The sequence below is a fragment of the Ctenopharyngodon idella genome, chromosome 4 (genome assembly GCF_019924925.1).
Source record: "Ctenopharyngodon idella isolate HZGC_01 chromosome 4, HZGC01, whole genome shotgun sequence".
Classification (NCBI taxonomy): domain Eukaryota; kingdom Metazoa; phylum Chordata; class Actinopteri; order Cypriniformes; family Xenocyprididae; genus Ctenopharyngodon; species Ctenopharyngodon idella.
In genome coordinates this window covers 26,626,926-26,633,713 of record NC_067223.1, presented here as the reverse complement: position 1 = coordinate 26,633,713, position 6,788 = coordinate 26,626,926, and the positions used below count along the sequence as shown (strand labels likewise).

General features: G+C 43.5%; 1 protein-coding gene across 3 annotated transcripts in view; it reads right to left on the bottom strand.

Annotated features, from left to right (window-relative positions):
- The window catches only part of LOC127511084 (tripartite motif-containing protein 16-like), a 106,420-nt gene that overhangs the window by 53,247 nt on the left and 46,385 nt on the right, over nt 1-6,788 (bottom strand). The window lies entirely within an intron of this gene.

Here is a 6,788-nt window from a genome sequence, read left to right as displayed (position 1 = left end):
ATTAAATATTCACTTATTTATCAAAGCCCTGTTTTCTTGTAGATCATTGAATTGCCTCAGAGGTAACTTCTTGCACAAACGCTGCTTGCAATGTCATTGCCTGATAGGCCAGTAAGGCAACAAGTCAGCTGCTTAAGCTTTCAGACGCAGCCTGTAACTCGGCGGCGACGGAAGACAAATTCAGTAAATTTGCAAAGAATCTTCATGCTACTGCTTCAAAAGTTCAGGACAAGTGTGCAGCTGGGGGAGTTGGAAAGCCACGTTTCTGACACAGAAGATAATGTGAAACTCAGAGGATTCTAGACTGGCCATGTACATAATGGAAGTTGATGAGATGACAGGGAGATGTAGACTTAGAAAATCAGAGTAGATGGGGCAATACCATTATCACTAACTTACCTGAGGAGTTGACCAGCAGCCGGTGGAGTTTTTCAAGTCATAGCTACCACAATTTCTTGATCTGGAGTGTCATGATGGTCAGCAGAAGATAGACAGGCTCACAGGTTGCGGAGCAAAAAGGCCTTCACATCACAACAACAAAAACGGTCCTGGGTGGTGATTATAAAGCTACACAGTTTTTACAGCAAGGGACAGTAGCAGTAGCTGTTTGAGAGTTGATTTAATATTCAACAGTATCTCTTGCATATGGTTTGCCAGAAGTGACGCAGATATAATCATATTTGCAGCGCTCTTTTACAGTGACAACAGTGCTAATAATAATAGGTTTCATTTATATAGTGACTTTTCAAATCTAAATGCTTTAAATAGTACAACAAAAATATTCAAAGACAATGAGTAATCCAAGGCAAACACAAAATATATCATTACGGAGCACATTACATAGTACAAAACATGTAATGTGATAACATAACATGATAACATTGTATAAACAAGGTGACCAAGTGCCACTTTGAGAGCAATTACATGCATCACTTTATGACAAATAAAAAAGAGAGAAAACAGAAAACAGGTTTTGAATAGAGATTTGAATTCCCAGATTGATGTGATTCAGTGAAGAGACTGGAGGAGTGAGTTCCAGATCTACACTGAAGTTGAGACGTGAAAATATGAATGCATGTATCAGTGTTTTGGCATCCCTAAGGCTGATGAGGGGGAGAAGTTTAGAAATGCAGCCAAGCTGATAGATTGTGGCCTTAATTCAAATGTTTTGAGAATTGTACTTTTTCTCTTTTTCTTTATTTAATAAGTTGTTTATGTTCCTTCTTTCTTCTTTCAGTCTTGCCTAATGTCTAAACTAAGTAAATTGTATTGTGTTTCTTTAGCTTTTTTGAGTGCAGACACAGTGAATCCACCTCTCCATTGGGTGGGGGACAGATCCCAAAGTTTATACCAAACATTTTGTTTCAGGCTCAGTTGCCTGTTTATTGATGAACTGCAATACATCAGAAATAATTCCATAAGCATAACGCATCCAAGTCTATCAGTTAAGCCGAGTCTTGATGGTCTTGTCCAGTACCCTGCTACCACGCTGCCCGTGGTGCTGTGCGTCCCCATATGGAAATGTAATATATGTACATGTATGAAATTTACAAATATAAAATATATCCACATATACAGTGAAAACATATGAGACCTATTCGAAAATGGAACAATTTCATATATTGACATATAAAACTAGCCCATATAAATATATATGTTAATGTATGTATAAAACAGTCTTATATACATATATGTCACATATAAATATCAATATACATGACATATTTCTTTGTATAAATGTTCAATATACAAATTACACATATATGTATAGCATATTGCTTACAATGCACATGGCCTTAAATGTTAAACGGTGCAGTTCGGAAAAATAGAATACAGTAAAACAGTTAAAACATTAAATCTTTATTAAAACATTAAATTATTTAAAAAAAAAATAATAATAATAAGTTGTGCAAAATTAGAAAACTAATGAACACACAACAAAACAAGCCCAGAACAGGAAAATCCACCAACAGGGGCCTGTACCATGAAGCTGGATTAGCTGGCTAGCCAGGTAAGTTTCAGATTAGTTTGCCCCAATTCTTGGTTTTAGGTACCATGAAAGTGACTTGGCTTTTAGCGGTGTTCATCACCATAAAAACTTGCACCCCACGGCTAACCTATCAACCGGTAATAAAATTGTCTGGCTTATAATTACTTAGAATTATTATATGATTTATATTATATGATATTATTATTATTATTATTAATTCATTAAACAAGCGATTTTATTTTAGCAGTTATTATTAAGCATTTAGTTTCAATGAATATTTAATATATACAGATCATATGTAATATAAATAAGCTGTAAATAAACTTTAAATATGATGTGACCTTACATGTTTGAGTCTCTATCGCTATTATCAACTATACAAACTAACTTCACAAGTTACTAATCCTATAACACTGAGTTTGTTCAACTACCTTCATGGTACAGGCCCCAGGTATATGATGCATACTGTTCATTTTTTAAGTTTTAGAGTCTTTTTGGATGTCCGCAGCTCAGTGACCTTTCGATTAATAGCGACCCTTAGTTATGCCCCTGGTGGTTCCAGGAGATCTCTGGATCACTGCATCTGTAAAAGAGACAAAGAAATGTCTTTTAGTTTTACAACATTTATCTAAGGACATCCAAATTATAATCCCCTAAAACACATTAAATGAACATGGGCATACTTCGTTAGGTAGATCAACTAAATGTTACTGAAATTTAGGCATTTTTCAGAACCAGGTGTAATCCCAATTCTATTTTATACCCCTTCGCCCTTCCGCTTGAAACAGAGTGGCAAGGTGTAGGGGTGAAAATATTCATCTAAGAAATTGGAAACCACTACTACACGTCATCATAGTATCTTTTATTAGTGTCCTGTAACATTTAACCAGTATGAACAGCAATGAAGTGTGCATATCAACAGAAATCAGGCACAAGCTCATTTAACAGATTACTCACTCCCAACATTGTTTTGCATTGTATTTTGGAAGGCGCTCTGTTTCAGTTAGAAAACGTATGAGCCTTCGAGTTTCCCAAGACTGTTGAAGCCGCTTTTCCATCGGGCCTGTTTGTTTAACCGTTGCATTTCGTGCCGAGTCGGCCGGTACGGATATGGTTTCATTTTCTGTGGCGCTGCGATAACGGAGCTCTTTGCTAGAGATGCACCGATTGATTGGCCAGGGATCGGATCAGTCTCACTTTTACCGATTCCGAGCCGTTACCGTTACCAACGGCACAGGCAATAACGTCTCAGGTTATGACTATAACCATGGTTCCCTGAGAGAGGGAACGAGACACTGCGTCCCGAAAGGGACGCTATGGGAACGCCCTCAGCGTGAATGCGTCTGATACACGTGTGTCAACTAGTCCAATGGCGAGAGTGAACGTCACTGGTGGGTGACGTCACGACCAGGAATGGATAAATACACATCCGGAAAGACCGGCTTCAGCTTAAATTGCCGAAGCAAATCGATCACAGGGATGCAGGGAGTATGGCAACGCGATGCAGTGTCTCGTTCCCTCTCTCAGGGAACCATGGTTATAGTCATAACCTGAGACGTTCCCTTTCGAGGGAACTCGCACTGCGTCCCGAAAGGGGCGCTATGGGAACGATATCCCAAAACGCCATAATTCCAAAATGTCTGTCCGTGTGAAACTGTGGCACACTAAGACGAGAGCACTGATGAGCCTGGAGCTGCGTCCAGGTCGAGATATATCATCTCACAACGTGAGTGGCGAGGATCAGCCCACCACAATCACAGACTTCCTTGAGGAAAACCCCCAACAACAAGGCCGTGGAAGCCACCATACTCCTAGAAGAGTGAGCTCTGACAGACAGTGGATACTGCTGACCAGAGACCTCATACGCAAGTGACATAGTCTCAACTATCCACTTGCTAACCATGGACGCAGGGAGACCCCTTATAGCGCGGTCCAAAACAAACAGTTGATCTGAAGTCCTCCACAGGGCAGCTCTGTGGACATTAGGTGTCCAGTGCTCACACTGGACACACAAGATTCAACTTTTCCTGGTCTGGATCTGAGAACAGAGGACAGAAAGCTTGCAGCACTATAGGCCATGGAATATTGGTCAGAACCTTAGGTATATAACCCTGTAGGCTAAAGGAACACTTTGACCATCCCTGGTGCACACTCAAGGCATGTAGGGGATACAGATAGGGCCTAAAGGTCTCCTACTCTTTTTAGGGGAGAAATGGCAAGGAGGAAAACAGTTTTCAACGTCAGAATTTTTTCTGAGACAGAATCAAGTGGCTCAAATGGAGCTGCAGATAAGCCCTCCAACACAAAGGCCAACTCCCAAGCAGGAACCCTAGTGCATGCTGCAGGCCTCAGCCTCAGAGTGCCACGAAGGAAACGATACCTCAAAGGGTTATACCCCACAATTATACCATCCACAAGGACATGGAATGCAGAAATACAAGGATAGTTTCCTTGTGGCTGGAGTTCTGGAGTAAAGTATGGTTTCCACAACCTCGGTTGAGAGACCAGATACTATGAGTTGGGCCCCCTCAGGGGCCAAACCCACAGGTTCAATACTTCTGGGCGGGGTGAAAAATCAAGCCCTTCACCTGAGATAGAAGGTCTCTCCTGATCAGAATCTCCGAGGGAGAGCCGTCGAGGACAGACACAAGTTCCAAGAACCATATCAGACTTGGCCAGTAAGGTGCTACTAACAGTACACTTATCCCTTCCTGGCGAATTTTGTCCAGAACTCCTGGGAGCAGAACAATTGGGGAAAAAAAACAAAAAAACAAAAACATACAGGTACAGACATGGCCCCGGCCATGTCTGTACCATGGCATCCAGTCCAAGAGGAACTGGATGCGTAAGGGATAACCACAGTGGACAGTCGTATCCTGAGACGCGAAAGATCCACTTCCACGTGGCTATAAATCTCCCATATGAGCTTCACCACTTTGGGGTGAAGTCTCCATTCCCCTGGCCTCAGCCCCTGTCTCAAAAGGACGTCTGCTCCTATATTCTAGGTCCCTGGAATAAGATTGTTCTCACGGAGAGCATCTTTCCCAGGGACCACAGGAGGATCTGGTGTGCCAGATAGTGGGCGCGAGCGCAGACCCCCCTGTTGATTTATACAAGAAACCATCGATGCACTGTCTGTCCAGACAGCTCGATGACCTCTTAGGTCTGGGAGAAAGAACTTCAACGCATTGAAGACTGCCATCATCTCCAGGCAATTATGTGCCACAAAAGATGACTCCTCCACAGCCCTTGAGCTGAGCGGCCTTCCATTACCACTCCCCAGCCTGTGAGAGAAACATCTATCATGAGAATGACTCAATGATATTAAGCTCCTAACACAGGGCCCTGGGACAGGAACCAACTTTTCTTCCATATAACCAAGGCGCGGAGACACCGCCGTGTGATCTTGATCATACGAAGTGGGTTCCCCCTCAGGGAAAACCCTTGGTCCTGAGCCACTACTGTAAGGGTCTCATGAACAGCAGGCCAGAAGGTATCACCATTGGACGCAGCTGACACCAGACCCAACAGTTTTAGAAAACTGTTTTACAGTGAGTGACTGGCCTAGATATATCTCCTGTGTGACTGAAAAGATTGCAGAAATACGAGTGGGCGACAGAACGGCCCGCAGCGTCACTGAATCCATACCATGCCCAGGAAGGTGGTTCTCTGTAATGGAGAAAGCACACTCTTCTTGGCGTTCAGCCACAACCCCAATTTTTATATGAGCAAGAACGACATCTCGTTGTCGAACTGACCATCTGTTCCGACTGCGCTAATATTAGCCAGTCATCTAATCAGTTCAGAATGCGTATGCCCTGCAGCCTGAGCAAGGCCAGAGCTGCATCTACGCATTTCATGAACGTGTGAGGTGATAGAGCTAGACCGAATGGAAGAACCTAATATTGGTATACTTTGCCCCTGAAAACAAACCTGAGGAACTTCCTATGCTGTGGAAGGATAGAGACATGGAAGTATACATCCTTTAGAACTATCATGACAAACCAGTCCTCGGATCTGGTTTAGCGTCAACATTTTGAACCCAAGTCTCCTGACTGAACGATTCAAATGATTAAGATCTAATATAGGACGCAACCCTCCATCCTTCTTTGGAACAAAATAGTAGCGGCCCTAAAAACCCTAACTCTCTGCTGGGAGGAGGAACCCATTTTGTAGCTCCTTTCGCAAAAGAGTTTACTTTCTGTTCCATTACCAGAGCCTGCCCAGTGAGATAAATTTGGCAGAAGCCTCAACTCTGCCAGAAAATCCACAAAAGGGAACCAGCCTCTCAAAGCTGGTCTCTGGTATACCTAGAGCAGCCACTTTGGTGACCTGAAATACACTGGCAGGAAACAACCCATTTGACTGCTTTTCGACCCTCCTCAGAGGGTGCGAACCTGACGCAACGTCGTGTGAACGCTGAGTCATAGCTTGCTGGAAACTGCTGCGCCATGAAGCACCAAGGGTGCCAGGGTTGGTAGAACGGCCCCATACAGACAATGAAGTTGAGCGGGCACCGTATATTGAGGTGTACACCGCTCTATCCCGTATGGGGCTGCCCTTAGATTTCATTCAGAGGGTGCGAGCCTGATGCAACGTCATGTGAGCGCTGAATCAAAGCTTGCTGGAAACTGCTGCGCCCCAAAGCACCGAGAGTGATGGGGTTAGCAGATCGGTCCCCTGAGGGCAACGAAGTGGCACGGGCACCGTATACTGAGGTGTACACCCCGCAGGGGGCTGCCCTAAGAAGCCTAACACCACTGGCGTCAGGATCTACATGAAAGGCTGAACTAATACA